At 38.5% G+C, this 25,871-nt stretch overlaps 1 protein-coding gene and 1 long non-coding RNA gene across 2 annotated transcripts in view; one reads left to right on the forward strand and one right to left on the reverse strand.

Annotated features, from left to right (window-relative positions):
- Positions 1-25,871, reverse strand: part of MALRD1 (MAM and LDL receptor class A domain containing 1) — a 694,737-nt gene that overhangs the window by 4,435 nt on the left and 664,431 nt on the right. The gene's annotated exons all lie outside the window — the stretch shown is intronic.
- Positions 1,140-17,698, forward strand: LOC105533893. The gene is made up of 5 exons (XR_001005185.1): positions 1,140-1,285; positions 6,998-7,090; positions 7,200-7,311; positions 11,230-11,321; positions 16,763-17,698. It is a non-coding gene; the product is annotated as an uncharacterized LOC105533893 (long non-coding RNA).

Raw genomic sequence — 25,871 nt, forward strand, 5'->3', positions numbered from 1 at the left:
AGAATTAATAGACTTATTAGAAGACACACAGCCCTGGACTACTTGGTGTCAACTGATGAAGAAAAAATGTCCATCATAGGAACAACAAAAAATAACCAAAAACTAAAAACACACACACAAACACACACACGAAAGGATCCTATACCTGCCTGTGTATACGTGCACACACACACACACACACACAATGGAGAATGGAAGACCAATTCCAGGATGATTTTTTTAAGGGCTTAATGACAAGAGTAACAAATATATAATGTATGATAACTGTATAATACAATATATAATGTATGTATAATATATATTTTTTGCCTAATCAGGATATAGTGAAAATTAATGCTTGTCACTAATATAATTCTAAGTCCCAAAATAAAATGTACTAAAAAGGAGGCTCTTACTGATTGGATTTCTAAAAACAAACTGCCATAGGCATAACTGCCTATTGTCATCTACCAAACCACATGGTCCTTTTCAAAGAAACTGCAGCATCAGTGAGCCTAACAGTCGAATCTGGCTAATTATGTTTGGCTGGCAATATATTTTCCCTGTGGATTCAGTGTCTTTTAAGCTTCCTGATCTCCACTGGCTTAAATATACAATAGATTAAATGTTTCACCCTTACTGCGGGTACATTTTGCTTATTGATGAATCAGGCCATTTGCATCTATTTTGTGGGTTATTCTTGAAAAAATCTGAACTGAGGCAACAAATATCTGTTAATTCCTTAAGCACTAATTGAATGCTTATTAGTTGCTCTGATTAATTTGATTAAGTTGTGTTTGACTCTTTGCCTTTACTTTGTTCAAGACTAGTCTACGTTAAATTCTTGGAGTAGTAATCTCAGTACACAGCAGGGTTAGCTCATGAGCTGAGCCAGGGATGATCTTAGAGTTGAGACTGGGTAGGGAGTGAAGTATAGTTTTGAAATGTATCAAAATACCAAAGCAGGAAAAATTGGACACGGAAGTAGGGATGACCAAAACAAAATAGAAATTAGGAACCAAGTAAAGATAAGACAGCCGCTGACACCAAGAGCTCATAAAATTAATAGAGGCTGAAATCAGGCATGAAATCAGGAAGCAGGAGGAAACCCAAACCACAGGGCTAGACAGGACAGATGGTCAAAGGCCGAGCATGCAACCAGGAGCTGAAGGGACCAGCTTGGCCGTCAGTCACAAGGATGTGAGGCAGAAGTAACACAAAAGATCTTGATATGAAGCAATTATTTTTGGCCTTAAACTGCTGGGACTCCAGATGACCCAGACCACGGTTGGCAGGCAGAAGCCAGGTAAATTTATATAATTCTCAGCCCTCTTAATTCAATTATTGAAGCTGCTTGTCTTCTGAAAGGGTTTTAAGTCTGACATAATTTTCCATTAAAATGAAAAAACAGCATTTGAAGGTGTCTGACCTTCAAGATTTGGGTAACTACAAAGAAGGAAGATATTTAAGAGTAAGGATGTGGAGTTGTAATAAAAGAAGAAAGGGTTTCAGTGTGAGTATTGGGAGGTGAGCAATGGCAAATCCTTCCTACTGCAACTTTTGTTTTTTAGTGGTCTCAAATTGCTTTTATTTTTCCCAGATCGAAGATATATCTCCCATTCTTGAAAATCCTTGGATAATTAGACTTACATTTTAATGTCTTTCCTATTTATTTATAAGGTAAACTATTATACACACCGTCCACAGATTCTTCCATGAAGGAAATTGCTAATGTCACTCTACATATTTACTATTTCAAGTTCAATACTATGATTTTCCATCTTCATCACCTATGTCAATTTGATATTCAAATACAGGCAATTTTAGTTAGAATGGTGGATCCTTACATGAGGAAAATAAAATGTTTGTTTCATTATAAAGTTTTTGGCCAGTTCTGAAACTCAATGGTGTAATGAAGAGTCTTCATCAGGCCAAAAAAAAAAATATATATATATATATATATGCAATGTTTGACTTACTGTATTTGTCAATATGCTGGTAGCTCTTAAGGACGAGTTGATTTTTTTTTTCCCTACCAATGAATAAGTGAGTTGTAAGAATTGAGGTTCTAAAGAATATAACCACCTCTAGGAATAATGATGATAAAGGAATTGACTTAGAAATTTTGAGTAGAGGAAAGGAAGTTGCATGGATCATATAAGTTTTTCTCCCTTGACTTATCATGCATTCACATAAATTAAGTTTATCTTAGATCCATTATATGCAGATACCGTGCGAAGTGGAATTCTGAATGTGCGACAAGAGACATATGTCAGTGCAAAACTAAGATACTTCTGATGGCAATTTCCAATTTTAATTTAGTGAGCATATTTATAGTTCTAATGCAATTCACTTATTAACTGACAACATTGTTTTAGTGTTGATAAAAGCATGGAAGTGTTTATAATAGTCTGAAATTATTACAAATGGGAAGGAAGAAAAGAAGAATAAAACAAAGACCAATCTATGTTACATCCAATACCAATAAACATGACTTTGAGGGGAATGTTTTACATTTTTATTTTTAACAGCTTTATGGAGCTATAAATCACATGCCATACAATTCACAAACTTAAAGATACAATTCAATGGTTTTCAGTAATGTTACTTTTATTAATTTCTAATTAAGAGTGGTAACCTATATATCACATAAAATTTGCCATTTTAACCATTTCGAGTATACAACTCAATGCCATTAATTCCATTCACAGTGTTGTGCTACCATTACTACTATTTCCAAAATGTTTTTATCACTCTGAACTGAAACTCCATGGCCGGTAAGCATTAACACCCCATTCCCGTCCAACCAGTCCCAGGTAAACTCTGATCTACCTTCTGTCTTTATGAGACTCTAGGTACCTCATCTAAGTGGAATCATACAGTATTTGTCCTTTTATGTTTGGCTTATTTCACTTAGCATAATGTTTTCAAGATTCATCCATATTGTAGCATGTATCAGAACTTTAATCATTTTTATTGCTGAATAATATTCCATTGGATGTATATGCCACATTTTGTTTATTCATTCATCTGTTGATGGAAATTTGGGTAGCTTCCATCTTTTGGCTACTGTGACTAGTGCTATGGTGAACATTGCTGTATGAATATCTGCTTAAGTCTCTATTTTGATTCTTCGAGGTGTATAACTAGGAGTTGAATTGATGGAACACTTGGTAATTCTTTTTTAACTTTCAAGGAACTACCAACTGTTGATAGTGCTGCACCATTTTACATTCCCACCAACAATGTGAGGGTTTCTATTTCTCCTCATCCTCATTAACACTTATTATTTTTAGTTTTTAAATTATTATTATTATTGCTATCTCAGTGGAAGTGAATGGTATCTAATTGCGGTACTGATTTTCATTTCCCTAATGACTAGTGATGTTGAACATCTTTTTATGTGCTTATTGACTATATGTAATCTTCTTTGAAAAAATGACTATTCTAGTCCTTTGCCCATTTTGAAATTGGGTTGTCTTTTTGTTCTTAAGTTGTATGGATTTTTATATATTCTAGATATTAAACTTTTATCAGTTACATAATTTTGAATATTTTCTACCATTTTGCAGATTGTCTTTTCACTTTCTTGATAATGTCTTTTGTTGCACAAAAGGTTTTGATTTTGATAAAGTCCAATTTACTTATTTATTTTTTGTTGTTGCTTGTGCTTTTGGTGTCATATTTAAGAAAGAATCAATTTCCAAATCCAAGATCATGAAGATTTACCACTATGTTTTCTTTTAAATGCGTTATGGCTTTAGCTCTTACATGTAGCTCTTTGATCCATTTTGAGCTAATTTCTGTATGTGGTGTGAAGTAGGGGTTCCATCTGCATTCTTTTGCATGTCAAAATCCAGTTGTCCTAATGTCATCTATTGAAGAGACTATTTGTTCCCCATTGGATGGACTTGGCATCTTTGTCAAACATTGATCATGATAGATGTATGGGTTTATATTTGAATTTACAATTCAATTCAATTCAATTCAATTCAGTTCAATTCAGTTGATCTATATGTATGTTCTCATGCCTCATGCCAATACCACACAATTTTGTTTACTGTATTTTTGTAGTAAATTTTGAAATTAGGAAGTTTGAGTTCTCCAACATTGTTTTGGCTATCTGGTACCCTTGCAATTTATAAATTTGAGAAGAGGTTTTTCAGTTTTGCAAAAATGGCTGTTGGAATTTTCTATAGAGATTGCCTTGAATATGTAGGTTGCTGTATTAGTCTGTTCTCATGCTGCTGTGAAGAAATACCTGAGCCTGGGTAATTTATAAAGGAAAGAGGTTTAATTGACTCACAGTTCCACAGGGCTGGGGAGGCCTCAGGTAACTTACAATCATGGCAGAAGGGGAAGCAAACATGCCCTTCTTCACACAGTGGCAGCATGAAGTGCAGAGCAAAAGGGGGAAAAGCCTCTGATAAAGCCATCAGACTTTGTGACAACTTACTCACTATCATGAGAACAGCAGCATGAGGGTAAGCACCCCATGATTAAATTACCTCCCACTAGGTCCCTCTCACGACTTGTGGGGATTATGGAAACTAGAATTCAAGATGAGATTTGGGTGGGGACACGGAGCCAAACCATATCAGTTGCTTTAGTTAGTATTAACATCTTGACAATATTGTCTCCCTTTCTATGAACTTAGTGTGTCTTTCCATTTAGTTAGGTCTTATTTAATTTCTTTCAATAATGCTTTGTGATTTTAAGTGTATAAATCTTTCACCTCACTGGTTAAATTTATTCCCAGGTATTTTATTCTTTTAGATGCTATTATCAATAGAACTGCCTTCAAGATTTCCTTTTCTGATTGTTCATTGCTAGTATGTAGCAATACAACTGATTTTTGAGTGTTGTTTTTATACCTTGTAACTTCTCTGAATTTGTTTATTTGCTCTAGTAGTTGTCTTGTGGATTCTTTGGGATTTCTTATATGTAGAATCATGCCATTTGTGAATACTGAATTTTACGTCTTCTTTTCCAATTTGAATGCCTTTTACTTCCTTTTTTTCCCAGTTCCTCTGGCAAAAGTTTATTTTTGATAACCACATTTATCCCTAGCTAAGTGGGGCTATAAAACTTCCTTAATATAAACAATTTTAAAGCTAGTGTATAGGAAAATTATTATGGCAATGTTTGGACAGTTTCAGGGTAGAATCTGATTGCCACTTAAAGTGAACATCTTTAGACTAGCTAAGTGAATAAACCTTTATCTGGGTTGAAAGGAAACAAAGGTGACAGTGAGACTAGCTGTCACTCCAAATGCTGACGTGTCTAGGACAGAGTGACAGCACAATGTTCCTGCTGAGAGGCCTGTTCTTCAAAATGAACATCCTTTTACACACGTTGCAAGTTTGTTAATTTTTAACATACACTTTTATAATTTGTTTTACTGAGTATTTTCACTTTATTTACTAAATTGATTGCCATTTTTGGTGATAAATGAGTGATTTAATTTCTTTATGTTAACTACAGACATGTGTTTGTTTTTGTTTTTGATTTTCCCCCTAATTTACGAGTAAGTCACTTGGTGTGTCTGTAAAACTGCTCCTGCTGCTTAGTGAAATTCACCAAACACCAAGTTTCCACTACCATCTCATGGGAGTAACACTGTGACAATATGTTCATATTTAAAATTAGGTTTAGAAAATATTCAAAGAAAAATGAGCTCAAAACTTTAACTTTTTTTATTTTTTATTTTTAGAGACAGAGTCTCACTCTGTTGCCCAGGCTTGTATACAGTGGTGTGATCATAGCTCATTGCAGCCTTGAACTCCTGGGCCCAAGTGATCCTCCAGCCTCAGCCTCCTGAGTTGCTGGGACTATAGGTGCATGCCAACACACCTGGCTAATTTTTTAATTTTTTTGTAGAGATGGGGTCTTGCTATATTGTCCAGTCTGGTCTTGAACTCAAAATTCCTGACTTCAAGCAATGCTCTCGTCTTGGTCTCCTAATGCACTGGGATTAGGGTGTGAGCCACTGTGCCTGACATGAGCTCAAAATGTTAGCACAGATTTTTTAAGTGAAAGGGAATACCATTTGTGAGGGTCATGGATGATTATTTCCGTCATATCTTGGTGGATCGTGCTATAAAACTTCAGTGTCGAAACCTGTCCACGTGAAAGTATGAAGAATCATACTGACTGAAATTAGGATAATTACAATGCAGGTGTCAAACGATGTTAATGGATAAACAAAATAATTTATCTATCAAAAGGTATTTTCCCTGTATTTCTTGTGAGGAGGCGTCGGTCCTCATGCTTCCATGAGGGAAATGATTTCTAGACATTGTTTGTAAGATGTCAGACAATACCCTGAAATCCGAGACACAATTGTCATGAGTTAAGTGCCTGAAAGGAATTGATGCTCTCCAATGTGGTAACTCACTCCTTCAGATGGTGGAAAGAGAATTTCTTAATGTTACTTATCATTTTTCTTATTTACTTATCAACATTCACCCAACATGTCTAGGACACATACTATGTACCAAACGTTGCACTGGGTCCTAGACTTACAAAGTTGATTAGTATACGGCTCCTACCTCTAGAGCTTTTCAGAGGATGGCAACTGCTGGTTTCTGTCCTTAGATGAAATGCCATGTTTATAAAGTGCTTATCACAAGTAGGTGCCTACCGATAGTTGAGTGCCATTCTCTTCAACTTCTTTCCTTATGCTTTCCTCCTTTTGTCATTTACATCTTCTTTTAAACTTCCTACTTCTTTCTCCTGACCCCCAAATTTGTGAAATGAAAGGACATTGGTATAAAGAATAATAATAAGGAGGTGTCAAAATTAATAATCATGGTACTACTTTGAACTTTTTCCACCTTTTTTTTTTTTTAGAGACATGGTCTTGCTCTGTCACTTAGGCCATAATACAGTGGCATGATCCTAGCCCACAGCAGCCTTCAACTCCTGGGCTCAAGAGATCCTCCTGCCTCAGCTTCCTGACTAGCTGGGACTACAGGAATGTGCTATCACACCCAGCTAATTTTTTAATTTTTTGTAGAGATGACATCTCACTATGTTGCCCAGGCTAGTCTTGAACTTCTAGTTTCAAGCAATCATCCCACCTCGGCCTCTGAAGGTGCTGGGATTACAGGTGTGAGCCACCATGCCTAGCATTACTTTTAATTTAAATAAAATAGATTTATTAATTTAGAGCCTGGCAAGAACCTTTGCAATCATCTTATCTCTGTCTTCTATTACAGATGAAGCAACTGAGATTCTCCCCCAACTAGACTCTAAGTCCTCTGAGGGATAAGGAACATGTCTGGTTTCTTCATCTGTCTGTCACAGCACCTTGTGAAGGCCTGGAAGACAGTAGGAATCAACTGAGTGTTTGTAGAAAGAATGATGATAATTATCTATGGTCTAAAGGTTTAGTGATGAAATGAAGCCCACTAACTTCTCTCTGCTTATTTCCACCCTCAATGATATATTTCCTGAACCTCCACGGAGGAAAGACAATTCATTTTTTACTATTGTTCAATAGAGCCATGTTTGTATGTAGCTCCCTGTTCTGCTTAGCCCAAGACAGTAAGTGGGTCAGGAGTACCCTCTGCCCTCTGTTTTTGTTTTGTTTTGTTTTGTTTTTCTTTTTCCATTCCTTTTTCACCTGCTTAAGTGGCAGCCCAGAGTAGCTTGGAGGCTTCCCTGAAGATGAGCAGAGTACAGTAGATTAGGCATGGCCTTTCTATTTATTTCTACTATGGAGAAAATGAAAAAGTTATATGGCTGGAAAGAAAACTCACCTGAGTACTAATTTGTTATTTTACAATATTTGAAAAATAAAGACCTGTGTTCCTCCTATGTATTTCTTTTAAACAATCTATGCATAAACATCAAGGTCTTCAAGTGAATTTTCAGGCTGTGAAGAGTTTGATTTGTTACTACTAGGGAGAGATGTTTCCTAACCATAAAAATGCGTGTGACTTTTTTTTAAAGGCTGGATCTAAATTATATAAGACAATAATTTCACTAGTGGAAATAGAATTCATTTATTCTGGAGTCATGCCTATTACATTTTATTTCATTTAGTGTAATTAATGGTGAATCTGAGTTGTCCCAGGGAAGTAAATCTTAATTCTCCTCTTCCTACTTCCACCTCTCTCATTTTAAAGTCTTCAATTAGTTTTCCCCAAATGTTTCCAGTCTTAAGATTTAAGGAATTTGAAGCCTTTCCCAATGATCTAATCTTCCAGATAAAAGGAAAATACAATACAGCATTCCAATCAAAATAAAATATTCCTGGGTTTGTTTTTAATTATACCTATTTTTAATGTTCATTAAATATATTTCCCACTGCCAAGAAGAGATCTTTTTAGAAATGTTTGTTTCTTAACCAGGGTACTGTTTTCTTCTTCTTTTTTTTTTTTTTTTTTTTTTTTTTTAACTTTGTCTCATCCTAAAAATCAATGAGCAATGTTCTTTAATTTTTTTTTTCTTCCCTGGCTTTATAACCTAAGGAAATAGGTTTTGTGGTTTGTTTACTTGTTCATTTTTCACTTGCAGTAATCATGAGAGATTGGTGCCCTGTGTTTCCAATGTAACGCTCGGTCTCAAATGATTCAATGTATCATCTTTCTTTTCTCAAAACCTTAAAGTGTTATTTTACACCTGCTCTCTGATCATTTACAGTCCATTTTTTAGCCTGTTTGAATAGACTGGTTTTTTCAAGGAAAGTAATCATAAATTTTAATTTTAGGCACTATTTTGTCCTTTTTGTAATAAAGACTGATTTATAGCATTTTACAAAAACAATAGCACAGTAAAACAACAGAAAACAGATAAGAAGTAGGTAGGAAGTTGGAGAAAGGGAATCTGAGAACAGGAAAATAGAATTGAGGCAAAGGTAACAAGATGGACAGTTCATGAAATGGCTATCATCGGAGTATGTATATTTATTAGAGGCAGGACGCAACTTAAACTTTAAGATTCTAGAAATCAAATTTAAGCAGGACAATCAATTACGCAGGCTATAATTTCAAAAAGAAACAAACCAGATACTTAGAAGCACTTTTCCTCTAACTCAAGAGATAAAGCATTTATTGTGTGGATCCTGTTACTGCAATCTAATGTTACAAAGTAACACGTCCCTAACCACGTTATTTTAGGAAAATCAGCAAAGGGTTACACTAGGTTGTTTCAACGAATACTTTTCAAACATCAAGCTGAAAGGATGCCAAGATGTGCTTCAGTAAAAGCTACCCAGAAAGTGTTGGCAAGGAGGGAGGGGAGATTTTATGGAGATCTTGAAGCACAACAATGCCTTAGAGAATTTGATTTTGGGGGCATTTTCATATATTCATGTTTATCATAAAAAAGTCAACACCAAGCTTATAATTTATAGTGCATCATTGCAGTGTAACACATTAGATCTGTTATAGAAGTCTACAGGTAGAAAAATGACTTTGTGCACAAAGTCATAAGGTAATAGAAGAAATAAGTTGAGTCTATGAAGTCAACCTATTCTCATTGAGTGTACACTCCCATAAAATACGATGTTATCTGACTACTGCTGAGAGAGAGAGACAGAGAGACAGAGAGAGAGAGAGAGAGAGAGAAATTAGAATGTAAATAGCAAACTATCTAATGGTCTCTATTCCTGTCAAATGATGATTTTTTTTTTTTTTTTAATAAACAATCTGGAGGAAAAGAAAGAAAAGAAGCCAATTTGAAAAAGCAACGATACATTAAGGGGAAATGTCTATGAGCTCACATTTTCATTCCAACTCCTTGTTCATTTCAGGAACAAACGGAACCAAATGTTTGGGTGAAAAAGTTCAGAAAGAACTGGGTTTGCAAACACAACCAGAAATGCCACAAAAGGCAGAGGAAAAGATTCATCACCCAGGGTCACAAAACCAAACAATTGGAACACCAAATTTTGCTAAACTCATTCACATGATACAGCAGCTGCTTTATTTTTCTTCCACTCTTTTCGGGCAGGAAATAAATATGCTGACCACAAAACCGTCACTGTTTAAGCAGTCTTGCTGTGGCAGAGCATTTTAATGGGAACATGCCCAGGAATATGGAGGCAATTAGTAGGAATAAAGCTGACCCAGGTTTCTGTAATTTAACCTTAAAGAAAACCCAGGCTGCCAATGGGAGCTCCGTCTTCACTCCACTTCTCAAGTGCAGTGTTAGCAAATTCACAACCACCTAATAGAAACCAGATGCCTAGCAGGAAAGTTCCTTTGGAAATATATTTGATAGTGTATATATATTTTATATATATGTATATATTTTTGGACAGTGTCTTGCTCTGCTGCCCAGGTTGGAGTGCAGTCGTGGGATCACAGTTTGACCTCCTGGACTCAGGCAATCCTCCCTCCTCAGCCTCTTGGGCAGCTAGCACTACAGCCATGTACCACCATGACCAGCTAATTTTTTGTTTGTTTGTTCTGCCGAGATGAGCTTTTGCCGTGTTGCCTTGAGCTCCCGGACTCAAGCAATCCTCCTGCCTCGGCCTCACAAAGTGCAGGGATTACAGGCCTTAGACACAATGCCTGCCCTAACAGCACATTTAAAAAATATGTCTTGACCTAGTAAAATTATTGGAGTCAGTCTTTAGGTAATAATTACAGAGAAAGACAAAAATGCATATAGAAAAAGGTTCATCACAAATTATCAATAATAATGAAAAATTAGATGCAAGCTCAATGTCTAATAGGAGAATGGTTAAATGATGATCCATGTACTTGACACATCAACCTTTTCAAGTCATACTTTAAAGAATATTTAGTGGTATAGGGCTATGATATGGTTTGGATATTTGTCCCCTTCAAATCTCATGAGGAAATGCGATCCCTAATGTTGGAGGTAGAGCCTGGTGGGACCTGACTGGATCATGGGGGCAGATCCCTCAGGAAAGGCTTAGCGCCACATCCCCTTGGTGATGAGTGAGTTCTTGCTCTGAGTTCATGCGATTTGGTTGTGTAAAAGTGTGTGGGACCTCCTTCCAGTCTCTTTTGCTCTTGCTCTTGCCACATGATGTGCTTGCTACTGCTTCGCCTTTTGCCATTAGTAAAAAAGCTCCCTGATTCCTCCCCAAGAGCTGAGTAGATGCTGGCACCAAGCTTCTTATACAGCTTGCAGAATTGTGAGCCAATTAAACCCCTTTTCTTTATAAATTATCCAGCCTCAGCTTCAAGTTTTTCTATTTCTCCTTCTTTCTTCCTTCTTTCTTAAATAATTGATTGATGAGGTTTTGTTTGTTTGTTTGCTATATTGCAGAATGAAATGAGTCAACGACTGACATACTGCATAAATCAGTAAACCAATATTTTCTAAATGTAACATGCATGATACTACAAAATCACACATAGGTAAGTGATCCATTCAAAGTGAAAAACAGACCAGTGAATTTTTAATGTAACAGTTCAAAAATTCTATGGATGTAGTTTCAGATTCTGCATTACAACTGCATTTGAAGAAACTACCCCATGTAAAGTTTTGGTGTAATAGAAAAGTATCAATAATTATCTCAAAAGCTAGTAAAATACACCTTCTGTATTTTTCCATTCTTGCATTGCTATGATGAAATACCTGAGACTGGGTAATTTATAAAGAGATGAGGTTTAATTGGCTCACAGTTCTGCAGGCTGTACAGGAAGCATAGTGGCTTCTGTTTCTGGGGATGACTAAGGAAATATACAGTCAGGTGGAAGCAAGCATGTCTCACATGGCTGGGGCAGGAGCAAGAGAGAGTGGGGGCAGGTGCCACACAGTTTTAAACAACCAGATCTCACAACAACTCACTCACTATCAGTAGAACAGCACTGGGGGGATGGTGCTAACCCATTAATGAAAACTCTGCCCCCATGATTCATCACCTCCCACCAGGCCCCACCTCCAACAATGGGGATTACAATTTGAGCTGAAGTTTGGTGGGGACACAGATCCAAACCATATCACCTCCTTTTTAAAAATACGTATCTGTGTGAGGTTGAATGTGGTCCATATATTTCAACAAATCAAGATAATGGCTTTAATGCAGAAGTGGATATAAGAATCCCACACTAGCTCTCACAAAAGGTTTGTTTTAGTTGGAGTAGTGATATGATTTGGATGTCTTGTCCCCTTCAAATCTCACGTTGAAATGTGAGCTCCAGTGTTGGACACTGGGCCTACTGGGAGATTTGGGCCATGGGGGCAGATCCCCCGTGAAGGGCTTAGTGCTACCCTTGCAGTAATGAGTTCTCACTCTATGAATTCATGAGAGATCTAGCTGTTCACAAGAGCATGGCACCTCCTCCCTCTCTCTCGATCACCCTTGTCATGTGATGCACCAGTTTCCCCTTTGCCTTCTGCCATGATTGTAAGTTTCCTGAGGCCTCACCATAAGCAGATGCTGGCATCATGCTGTTTGTACAGCTTGCGGAACCGTCAACCAAATAAACCTCTTTTCTTTATAAATTACCCACCCTCAGGTATTTCTTTATAGCAATGCAAATGGACTAATACAAGTAGCTTTGTTCTACTAAGCACTGCGGGTTCAAATATGAATAAATACTTATTTATTTGGCTAACATATACTTTTCCTTTGATAAATTTTTGCTAGTTACCTGTTGTGGAAATATTTTTTTCTCTCTCTTTCTTCAACAAATGTGATATCCCAAAGCCCCACAGTTGCTAAAGGTCACTTTTAAATAGAATGTTATATTTCTCTCATATATATACATGAATGTTACATTTCATATATATATGAATGTTACATTTCATATATATGTATATATACACCATATACTTTAAATATACAAATATGTTTTCATAATAGGTTATAATGGATATCTTGTCACTTAAAAAGCTATTAATAAATATAATTGTATATATTTCTTAGTTTAATGTCATATATGGTAAGTCTTGATAGGTATAAACCACCTTAAGAAAACTCTTTGGGGTCTTCAATAAGTTTTAAAGGTGTGATGGCATGTTTAGACCAAAATGTTTGAGAATGGTCAGTATAGCGAAATAAGGAGAAATAAATTTCACAGCAATTTCAATTTTAAGAGGAAAGAGTGCATGTACATATTTATACATTGATAAAAGTTCAAAAGAAGATACATCAAAATGTTAACAGTATGTAACTCTGGGTGATGAGATTAACCAACATTTTAAATTCTTTTAAACCCATGTAGTTGGATTTCCCAAGTTCTATTTATGTGTCAGTTGTGCATTGGAATCTTAGGGTAGGGGTGATAGTTTCACAATTTGGAAAGATCACAAGATGTGTCCCCAACCTGAGCTCCCCACCTCCACCCTGCCCACACACCTTGTAGGACATTTGCCTAAATAAAAGATGAGATCTGCACGCCTCATGATTTTCACGTTCCCTGTTTTGCTGATTCCCCTCTTTTATCATCTCTTCTCAAGCTACATCCTAGCCCTGCAGTACTACTCACCACTTTTTGGATGTGTCACATTGATATGGCAGGGGGACAGGGAAGAGCTGGGTAGAGAAAGGCAGGTCCCTGGCGAGGGCTCCACCCCCAGGACTGTGCCAACGGACCTAGGTGAGGACAGGCATTTCTGTGTTCTTGCCCAAATGTTGCATTTCCCAGACCATCCTGGCCTGCCAAGCCCCCATCCTGTGCCTATAAAAACCCCGAGACCCTAGCGGGCAGACATACAAGCAGCTGGATGTCGAGAGGAACACACTGGTGAAAGAATACCCAAACAGACGTCAGTCAGCAGAAGCTGGTAGACGCTGGCAGGCCGACCAGCAGAACGAGGCGAAGTTTGGCCGGGGTGGTTGGAGGGGAGCCCGGCCACTGGGCAGCCTTACTCCAGGGGAAAACCACCTTCCCAATCCATTCCCTTCTGGTTCCATCATCTGAGAGCTACCACCACTCAATAAAAACCCTTGCACCCATCCTCCAAGCCCAAGTGTGACCCGATTTTTTCCAGTACACCAAAGCAAGAATCCAGGAAACAGAAAGCCCTCTGTCTTTGCCATAAGGCAGAGGGTCTAATTGAGCTGGATAATACAAGCCGCCTACAGAGAGCTAAACTGAAAGAGCATACTGTAACACATGCCCACTGGGGCGCTGTAAAAACTCAACCCCAGACACTGCTGTGGGGTCGGATCCCCACAACTTGCCTGTCTGCATGCTCCCCCTAGAGGTTTGAGCAGCGGGGCACCGACGGAGCGAGCCCCACACACCCACTGTACGCTCTGCAAGAGGGATAAGGGGACTTTTCCCACTTCAACATTTTTCTTAACTCTTGCATTTGCTTTTGAATGCCTTTCTCATTGGCCAGAACCTTTGCCAACTCTGGAGTCAGACTGACCACTTCTCTGCATGCCACTGTGCATTGTGCATTTTACCATGATGACGAGTAGTACTTTCTCTCCTTGCAATAAAATATTTTTCCAACTAGATTGCTCTATATGCAAACTCACTCTACTTTCCTTATTATATTCTCTTAGACATATAATCTCTTGGGTTGAAAATGAATTGCAATACCGCTGTCTTTGTGATTGCCCTTAGCAACCACCTAACAACTTGCTTCTTAAATATTTTTCAGACAATTAAAAGTTGACAACCTATGTAAGAATCTGTCCAGAAAAATGGACTTAGTGGCATCAATTTATTTACATTCATGTCTCTTGAAGATTAACTTCCCATGGGCGGAGCCAAAGTCTTTATTTTCCCAGCTTGCTTAGGAAACATTATTTGAGCTCCAACTATATGCCTTATCCCCTACCACAGAGCTACTCAGAGTGTGGTTTATGTATGGTTTTGGTCTTATCTGGATATGGTTCCAGGATCAGATAAGTATAAGAACGGAGAATATATGTTTAGAAACATTCATAGCAATTTGACAGAGTAATTTTATGTCTGTTGATGATAAGAATAAGAAAGTTGGACTAGTATTTTTTGTCTTTTTATTTCCTGTTTCTTTTTTTGTGTGTGGTTTTAAGGACTGGAGAGTTTAACAGGCAAGAAAGAAGGAAGAAGGCAGAAGGAAGAAGACAGAGACAGAGGGAGGGGGGCTGCTCCAAAGCCAAAAGAGGAGACCCCCTCTTTATTTCTTTTTTCTAAGAATTCTTTTTTATTATATTTTACAAAACATTGGTATATAATGGATTGGAAACAAAAACAAAAACAGAGCTGTTCCTTCAACACACATCATTTGAGTGGCTCTGTTCTATTGACACAGACATGAGTAAATATTGACTTACCTGGTTGACTTCTTTTTTTCATTCAACATGGTTTTGCTAGCTATCTCTTCGAAAAATATTATTTTATCTTCCTTTCCCCTTATGAATGTGATATCTCCAAGTTTCCACGGTTGGAAAGGTCCAGGTACTGTCTAACCTTCTCTGACCAGAAGGAAATATTTTTTCCTTGCAAATTACTCTATATGAAAACTCACTATAATTTTCTTATTGGATTATTTTAGACACATAATCTGTTTAATTGAAAACTAATTCAATGTTGAAGTTAATTATCAGCTTTCATGATTTCCCTTAGCAATCACCTAGCAGCTTCCTTTTTCCTAAATATTTTTAGATGATTTAAACTTAATAGCCTTATGTAAGAATCTGTCTAGAAAAATGATCTTATTTCATTATGACTCCTGAATATCCACAAATTCCTTCACATATATCTCACTTTGGGTTTATTAATACATTTAAACTGTTCTGAATCTACGAACAATTTCAGCTTTCAGGACAATGGAAACATTGAAAAAGGCAATAAAACTGCATTTTCTTGTAGTTATTTTTAAATATCCTATTTAAAAACAAATTATAGGCATACAAAGATACAATTAGGATTTTGTTTGGTTTCTTAAAAGTGATCTTTCTCTATTAAACTCCTAGTCAATTGCCCACTATTTTTTCATCCATGACCTGTGTTCTGTTCACACTAACCATGCAATTCTGAAGCTGACTCAAGTGTTTCATAGAGCTGATGTTTATGGTTTCTTTGACTAAACATAGAAATTGATATTTGTCTTATTTGAGTTCCTTTCTCAGGAAACCAACCATCAGACCTCCCAGATAGTATTGAGGACCTGAAACTCATCAGACGACTGGATCTGGACAGTGAGATGTCAGACCCCTCACCCATTACGATTTTCCAACTGACCACCTGCTCCCTGTTGACCAGCTCCTCTTCCTTATCCCTCTCTAGTTCCTGTTTTCCCACAGATGGTTATATTTCTTCTCTGCTAATCCCTGATTTTAATTAGTCAGGGAGATGTATTTGAGGCTGATCTCCCAACTCCTTGGCTACAGTACCCCATTAAAACCTTCTTCCCTGGCAATACTTGTCTCAGTGATTGGCTTTCTGTGCAGGGAGCAGCAGGGCCTAGACCAAACCCCTGGTGTTTCAGAAACAATTCCCTATCACAGTCTGTGCCATACACATGTACACAGGCTGCTCTATTTTTGGGGATGGTCGTCTTTGACACTTGGTGGATTTCAATCCATGAGTCCAGGTTGGAGTGATACAGCACCTCTGCAGCAACCCTTTCTCAACCTTCCATAGTACCATTACCTTCAAACCAAAGACTGTCTCTCCTCTCCCAGTGCTTTCTATGAAGTGCCTGTATATGTTTGATATATGCTTACTGCAGTGCTGAGATTATTTGCTTTTATATATACCTCCGCCATTAGAGTATAAACTACTATTTATTCTTATATTCCTAGCCCCTAACACAGTGACTAGCAAATAATAAGGGCAGATGTTTGCCAAAAAAAAAAAAAAAGAATGAATTGCTAAGAGTTTCTGATTTATGTGTTTCTTTCTTTGAAAAGATGAAAATAAAGTGGTCTTTGAAGAACTTTGATTCATTAGTGAGCTTGAAAACCAAACACAAGAAACAGATTGTGGAAGTTGGAAGAGGGTCCCTAAGGATGCATTTAAGGAGAAATGATGTGACAGAAGATTTGAAAGTAAAAAAAGAGTCTATCAGGAAGATAAGAAAGCAATTATTAAACAAAAATTAAGATGCCGATCTCCCTCCCAAGTTTCTAACCTTCGGTAACATGATTGATTCACACTAGTCAAAGGTGCTGAATATATTTGCTGCATGCCATTGGAAAACCATATAACTTAAAACTAATAAAGCACCTCACTTCTCTTTACTGTCTTTCTTCATTTACCCAAGTCACCTCTTTTAAGAGCCATCTCTGATTTGGCTACAGCACATTCATCTACACTGATTGCTTGTACAAGGAAACAGTGCAACCCAGAAATGTCAGAAACTGAAAGGTTGTCTTCTTGCTGTGTAAGATTTACTGTGAACGGAGGGAGGATGCTGAAATACGCTACAACCGTTGCTCCAGGGACAACCTCTGCCAAACAGAGATATTATACTGACGAAATGATAATGGTGAAATAGCTGACAGACCAAATAATTAGAATATGGAGCCGTAATACAGTAAAGTAGTCTTCATATATTTTATACAGTTTGTATTGTTCTATAGATTGTTTGGAGTTTGTGTCCAATGAAAATGGATTAAGAACAACCTGGGATACTCAGCAATAACAACACACAAACACGTGTATACACACCAATGAAGCTTGCGTTATTCAATAAGTGTTCCTGCTACATTGCATGTAAACTGACTTTGTATGGTCGAATAATATCTTAAATGATGAAGGAATTCATTAAATAAATATGAGATATTAGTTAAAATACATTTGAAATTTTAAATCATGTTCCATCAGTAAATACAACTATTACTTTTTAAAAAAGGGTTCATTATGCACTCATTTCTCTAAGAAAAATAATGCAAGAGTGACATCCTTATTAGTAAAATTGGTAAATAGGTTGTCAGCTGCCAGGCACTGCTTTTCAGGAACTTAGGGGCAGAATCTGTCACACATAGACATCCAAATTAAATAGTCTCAAGTGAGGGCAATATTGGAATGACTGAGCACAGTCCCTCTGCTTGTTTTGTTTTGTTTTGTTTTGTTTTTCAGATAGGGTCTTGCTTTGTTGCCCAGCCTGGAGTGCAGTGGTGTGATCATGGCTCACTACAGCCTCCAACTCCTGGGCTCAAGCAATCTTCTCTCTCAGCTTCTGATTTTGCACCTGCCCAACATGTCATTTATAAAATTCCCACAATGTGTTAGGGAAGATGCAAGACATGCCAATGGTGTCCCTACTTTCCAGAGATTTTTCAGCAAATAGAATTACAACACATGAGCCCCAGACTTTGTTGTTTTAACCATCAGCCTGTTGTGTAGTTAAGACCAGCATACAGATAAAGTTGCCGAGTGTCTCATCTAATCGTGAATTGTAAATTAGGCATCTTTTTAATTTTTAAAATGAGCATTAACTCTTTCAGGGAGTTGTAATGCAAAGATAAGTGTAGAGCACTACTCAGTCAAATTAAAGACACCCTTATAGCTGAAAGATTTAACGCCGAGTTACACTGCAACTAGGGAATACTTAGGACCCAAAAGAACTAAGCTCAATATTCTGTTTAAATCATAGAATTTCAGAGCTGGGAAAGAACCGTAAAATAATTTATTATTTCCCATTATGTTGTTGGAGTGAATGGCTCATAAAAGATATTAACTTCAGGCAACACAAAGATTATAATTCTATAGTTAAATTTCATATTGAAAGTATAATGAAAAAAATACATATTTAGACAGAATCTTGCTCTATCATCCAGGCTAGAGTGCAATGTCCAATCTCCAATCTTAGCTCACTACAACCTTCACCTCCTGGGTTCAAGCAATTCTCCTGCCTCAGGCCCCCAAGTGGCTGGGACTACAGGTGCGCGCCACCATGCCTGGCTCATTTTTGTATTTTTTTAGTACAGATGGGGTTTCACCATGTTATCCAGGTTGGTCTTGAACTCCTGGCCTCAAGTGGTCTTCCCACCTTGGCCTCCCAAAGTGCAGGGATTACAGGCATGAGCCACAGCGCCCAGTCATAATGGAAATATTTATAAATGGCACATCAAACCCATGACTTCATGAATATTTTTGCTTAGGAAAGAGCAAAGAAGTCAGTTTAAAAAATGAGAGAAAAAAAAAAGGTGGATCCATGTTTCCATTTAAAAATAAATGTGGCTGGCTGGGTGTGGTGGCTCATGCCTGTAATCCCAGCACCTTGGGAGGCTGAGCCGGGCAGATCACCTGAAGTCAGGAGTTCCAAGACCATCTTGGCCAACATGGTGAAACCCCATCTCTACTAAAAATACAAAAATTAGCCGGACACGGTGGTGGGAGCCTGTAGTCCCAGGTACTCGGGAGGCTGAGGCAGGAGAATGGCATGAACCTGGGAGGCGGAGCTTGCAGTGAGCCGAGATTGCGCCACTGCACTCCAGCCTGGGCGACAGAGCGAGGCTACGTCTCAAAATAAACAAAAATAAAAACTCAGTGTGACCCGGCATGGTGGCACAGGCATGTGATGATCCCAGTACTTTGGGAGGCCCCGGCGGGAGAATAACTCGAGCCCAGGAGTTTGAAACCAATCGGGACAATATAGCAAGACCATGTCTACACACACACACACACACACACACAGAGCTGGGAGTGTTGGTATATGCCTGTGGTCCCAGCTATGAAGGAGGCTAAGGTGGGAGAATTGCTTGAGCCCTGGAGTTTGAAACCAATCTGGACAATATAGCAAGACCATGTCTGTATAAAAAAAAAATAGCTGGGAGTGTTGGTACAGGCCTGTGGTCCCAGCTATGAAGGAGGCTAAGGTGGGAGATTGTTCGAGCCTGGGAGGTTGAGGCTGCGGTGTGCCATGATTGTGCCCTTGCACTTTAGCATGGGCAGCAGAACAAGACTCTGTCTCAAAAAAAAAAAAAAAAGGAAAGAAAAAGAAAAGAAAAGAAAAAGAAGGTAAAATTAAAAAAAAAATATCATAATATCATATGTAGTCATGGTCTAAATTGTGAGAGTGGCCTATAAATGATAGAAGTTTGGATAAAACTGATTCATGCCAACTTCCTCATTCTATGCATAAGAAAATACACATTATAAAATAATTTCCTTCCCTACTGCCCAAATAAGCTTTCCTCTTCAGTTTTCAGATCTCAGCATTATCAGCTGTGCAGTCATCTAAGTATGATACTCCGGGATCATCTTTGATGCTTACTTTTTCATTTTTTTTCTCACTTCCTGTATTAAGTCAACCACTGCTGCTCAGGTTCAAGTCCTCATCATCTCTCATCTAAGTCTTTTGAACAGGCTTATGCCCTCTAGACTGAAAATCTCTTTCTCAATCTTTTAAAATCTATTCTCACACTCCGTGTTCTTCACTTAAACACAGACATGCTCTTGTCTTCTTCTGCTTAGAACACTTGCCTTGTTCATATCAGTTAGGGCCCTAGCAGGAACCAGCTGACATACTTAAACTGGAAAATTTGAGATTTTTATGAAGTGGCAATTTACGAAGGTGTGGCCAGAATAAAGAGAAATCATAAGTGATGTGCATTGTGCTGGGCTAATAATATCAGGCCTGCTACCACCTTAAGCTGGAGGGAAGAAGAAAGAGAAGGAGAAGAAGGAAGAGGAGGAGGAGGAGGAAGAAGAAAGGAAGAGGAGGAAGAAGAAGAAAGGAGGAGGAGGAGGAAGAAGAAAAGAGGAGGAGGAGAAGAAGGGAGGAGGAGGAGGAGAAGGGAGAAGTAGAAGAAAGGAGGAGGAGGAGGAGGAGGAGGAAGAACAGAGGAGGAGGAGAAGGAGGAGGAGCAGGAGGAAGAGGAGGAGAAAGGGTTATTGGAAGTTGTCAGTGTAAGGGTATGCTGAGAAACCTGTCGCTCCAAGCAGCCAGCTAGAATTAGGTTGCAGGAAGGAATCCAGGGTTATGAATATCCAGTTCTCCCTCTTTTTCCTGTCTCAAGGTGCTCCACTTTGGTTAAACATAAGGCAAATTCAGAAGACAGGGGCCTATTAATGAAATTCGTAAAAGCCAGCTCCTAGATCCAACTGCTATCCTTCTCTGTCTTGTTCAGTGGACAATGGGTGGAGGGTGGATCTGAGAGGGAGACAGGAGACAACACTCGGCCTTTTTTTTTTTTTTTCCTTTTTAACAATAAATTACAGGCGGTGGCTCATGCCTGTAATCCTAGCACTTTGGGAGGCTGAGGTGGGCAAATCACCTGAGGTCAGGAGTTCGAGACTAGCCTGGCCCACATGACAAAAACCCCGTCTCTACTAAAAATACAAAAGTTAGCCAGGCGTGGTGGCAGGCACCTGTAATCCCACCTACAAGGGAGGCTGGGGAGACTGAGGCAGGAGAATCGCTTGAACCCGGGTCCGGGGGGGTGATGGGGGCAGAGGGTGCAGTGAACTGAGATCATGCCACTTCACTTCACTCCAGCCTCTAGCCTGGGCGAAAGAGCGAAAGTTCATCTACATAAAATGAAATAAATGAAAATCTCTTTTGTTAGCTTTCAAACGCCTTAACCACGTCTCTACAACACACTTTTCTAAGTGTAATCTGTTTCCCCTCCCATACTCTCTGGCTGTGTTCATCGTTTTTGAAACCATAAGTTTCTGCATTTTCTTTTGTTTTCTTGAACTCCCTTTCCACATCTCTACCAGATTTCTCCATCCTTCAGATCTCAATCCAAGTGCTATCTCCTTTTATAGCCCTGTGAATTCATCCATCCAAATTGCTGGCTCTCCAGTATCCATTGCCTTCAAGTCATATATCAAGGTGCACCTCTAATTTGACTCTGAACAAGGAGGTCTAACTTTATGAAATCTCTGAAAAAAGGGTAAGGGGTAGAATGTTTTATGGGTGGAATAAATAATGACTGGCTTGAAAGAAATGCTTTCTTTCCTTTGAAGCCTCTCTTGTGGGCTTTTTTTTTTTTTTTCCCAACTATTGCAGGACATGAGAACAAGGTCTAGGTCTAGGGATTAAGGAAAAAAATCAGAGATCAGGCTGTTTAGGCTTCTCTTTTAAAATAGAAAAGAAGAAAAAAGAAGGAGGAGGAGGAGGAATAAGTGGTGCAGGAGGAACAGGAAGAGGAGAAGGAGGAGGAAGAGGAGGAATCCCATTGGTGGCCTAACCCTGTTTTTAAGGGTAAGATCTCAAAATCCTGTTCTCAATTTCCCTTTTCTGGCTCAAAGTTAACATTTAGCAGGATTGTCAGAGCATGGCCAATATACGCACAAGGGACTAGGATTTGGGAGTGAGGTTTGTGGATCTCAAACTGTGAGAACAGCTTTACTTCTTGTAGGCGAAGGCACATGTGGACACGTGGAGAGAGTAACAGTTTTGCAAGCATTATGAGATGACCTCGGCCACTGTGCTAGTGAAATTCCAGTCTGCTAAGGCTAAGTATTTCTGGGACCAGGACAGGCTCGCTTGTGACACTGTAGCTGCAAAAGCAGCTGTATGCCTTGAGGCACAGAGTAAGCAAGATTTTGATTTTTGCTAAGGATAAATATTCATCAGTGGGTGCAGGCTAGGCCTATCTAGGATGTCAGGCTTGGATAGCAGCTAAACTTCTGCCTTTAAGGATTCACATTATCATACAATGTTTGCAGTGAGAAAGGGTCTGATACAGAGATTATAATAATGCAAGAATATATATTTCATTTGGGGCCAGGGCCAACCATTCAAGAATCTCAAACAATGTTCTGTACCTCCCATGGGTTAGCTACTCCAAGATTTGGGATCCTAATCACCTCTCTTTCTTTCTTTTTTTGTAGAGACAGGGTTTTCTCATGTTGCCGTGGCTAGTCTTGAACTCCTGGGCTCAAGCCATCTGCCCTCCTCAGCCTCCCCAAGTGCTGGGATTACAGGTATGGGCCCCACTCCTGGCCGCTTTCTTTCCTTATCAGAAATATGAACAAGCATCATTCTCTTGATCATTCTTTCCTTCCATTTTACCCCCAAAGTATTTTGGTTTACATTTCTATCATAACATTCATCAGAGTCAAACATATATTATAACTGAACATATTCAGATGAACCAGAAAGTGGGGGTATTATTTGCTGACGCAAAGGAAGTCTTAATAAATGTTTGTGGAAGGGAATTATGAGACTTGCTCTAGATCACATTCACATCTTATAATTTCCTACTCAACACTCTTTCTATTGTTGCGTACTTACTGTGATGAACTGAACGTTAGTGTCCCCCCAAATTTATATACTGAAGCCCTATTAAAGCGATGGCATTATGAGGTGGGGCCCTTGGAAGTAATTTGGCTTGCATGAGGCCACGAAGGTGGAGCCCTCATGCCCTTATAAGAAGGCAAAGAGACTCCAGATCTTTCTGTCTTTGCCATGTAATAATACAGTAAGAAGGTGGCTGTCTGCAAGCCACAGAGAGCGGGTCCTCACCAGAAACTGAATCTGCCAGTTCCTGGATCTTGGACTTTTTAGCCTCCAGAACTGTGAGAAATAAATGCTTGTTTATACCACCCAGTTTATGGTATTTTGTTTTAATAGCCCAAACTGACTTATGATTCTATGAAATTACTTAGAATATTTCCAGATCTAAACTTTTCAAACAACTTTTCACATGAATATATGTTATTTCTCAGCATAGCTAAAAAAATTCTGATTTTTAACCTTCGTTAGTTTATTTACTAAATTAGTACAGTGCTTCAAGAGGATGTGCCCCAATGCTAAATAGTAAACAGTTAGTTATTACAAATGTTTCCCCAGGCAAAGATGATACAGTCTGAAAAAGGAAAGCAATGGGCATAGTCAGGCTGCTGGTAAGGTAAGAATAAATGGCTTACTGTTTATTTTTACCCTTTATTTTTAAATATTTATTTATTTATTTATTTATTTTTGAGTCAGAGTCTTGCTCTGTCACCTAGACTGGAGTGCAGTGGCGCAATCTCAGCTCACTGCACCCTCTGCTTCCTGTTCAAGTGGTTCTCCTGCCTCAGTCTTCTGAGTAGCTGGGACTACAGGGACCCTGGCTAATTATTGTATTTTTAGTAGAGATAGGGTTTCGCCATGTTGGCCAGGCTGGTCTTGAACTCCTGACCTCAAGTGATCCACCTGTCTTGGCCTCTCAAAGTGCTGGGATTACCAGTGTGAGCCACTGCACCAGGCCTATTTGTACCCTTTAATCGTGATTTACAGATACAGATCTGATGATTACATCTCTCTTCTTTTACTATGAACTCTTGAAGCCTGCTGTATTTCCTGCTTCCTTGAAGGTGTCACTAATGAAAATCTGGAGTATTTTGAACCACGAGGATAGATGTAGAAGACAGCTTTCAGAGATCTTTCACAATCAAATCTTTTTTGGCCTGTCCCGGCCACAAGAATGCCTTGGTATGTTTCCCTGAAGCTATGGTGTGCTGTGGCCCTTGCCGCATATACAGTTATCCTCTAGGCAATACTAGTTTGTTACAGGGACAGGAAGCAGAGGAAATATACCTGCAGAGAGAGAATCAATATAGACAAGCAGAAAGAAACAGAGATGAGAGGCAGACGAAGAATTCCTCTGGCTCAGGCCTTTCTGAGGCTCTACTCATTCATTCCCACCCTTGAGCTCTGTGAGACATCCTGTGTCTTCACCCTAAATTCTTTATTTTGAGCAAATCAGCTTGAGTTGCTTTTTTTCCCCTGTAATCAAAGTGTCCTCACAAACACATTAGGTGGCAAGTAGCTAACAGAAGAGTCGCAGAATGTATAATAAAATCCAGGAAATCAAATCTCCAACAACAACTTTAAGAGGCTGGTTCCTGTGCTTAGCTTTGTCTGAGCACACCATGCTCCATTCCCTGTTTTTAAAAAGCAATGAAAAAATTTTTCTTTCAAGTTACTGAAGGCCTCTTATGCCACAGATTCTTTGTACAAAATCTAATGGAAAAATTTTAAGGTTAAGGCTAATGTTGAGAGGGTGACGGTTTCCTGCTTACGTGAAGTTCTGTGTATCTCAAGGTTTGGGCATTATTTTCAAGGTGAGCCACGTTATTTCACTGAGCCATCCCTTGACCAAACATTTTAACTTACTTTAGGGCTTAAACGATTTCATGCAAAAAGACTGATTTTGAGGTTTAACTTGTAATATCATTATGTGGATGTAATCATTGGATAAGCAACGTTTTTGGTGATGCTTTCAAGTAGATAATCTTAAATAAAGTCTAGATAATCTTTGGCAATCATATATTGGATACAAATTATGCACACAATCCCAGATACTGGAAATATAAAAATAAGGATTAATGTGGAAATAGCTGTTACAACATGCTGTCATCATTGCTATAACATTGTTGCTGAGGACAGCGTTCTGAGTGACTCACCCCGACAGGATGGCAGGAAATATTTGCCTGGTATCAAATATATATAAGGTTGAATAGCTTTGCCAGGCAGAGGTCATGAATAGTCATATGCTTTTGGGGAATAGTGAGACTTTTCCCAGGAGTAGGGTGTGGAAGAATGGGAACAGTGAAAAATTAAACGTGCTGTATTATCACTTGAATATTTCATGAAATAATTTTGAAAAGCTATGCATCTCCTTTTGCATATCTAAGTTCATATTTAAGACTTTTATTATATGTTTACATTTCTAACATATTTTATGTTGTAGATGTGCTTTAAATATAATAGCACGAAATTTTGAAGATGTAAATTGAGCTCCTTAAAACTAGAGAAATTGTTTTTCACTTAATCTAAAGGACAAAGCCAGTCAGGCTATCTGTCCAGTCAATTAAATCAGAATTTTCTTTTGAGAAGTTTAACTTTATTGTCCAACTCAAATAGAAATGTTAAAATATGTACTAGCACAATCATCTCTATTGATTGTGATTTGTAATTCTAAGGGGTGAGAAGGGAAAGGAGAGAAGAGGAGGGAGGAGGGAGGAGGGAGGAGGGAGAAGGGAACAGGGAGAAAGGAGAAGGGAGAAGGTGAGGGAGGGAGAAGAGAAAGAGAAAAGAAGGAGGAAAAGGGGGAGGGAGAAGAAGAGAAGGGGAGG

Source organism: Mandrillus leucophaeus, unplaced genomic scaffold, assembly GCF_000951045.1.
Source record: "Mandrillus leucophaeus isolate KB7577 unplaced genomic scaffold, Mleu.le_1.0 Scaffold1295, whole genome shotgun sequence".
NCBI lineage: Eukaryota > Metazoa > Chordata > Mammalia > Primates > Cercopithecidae > Mandrillus > Mandrillus leucophaeus.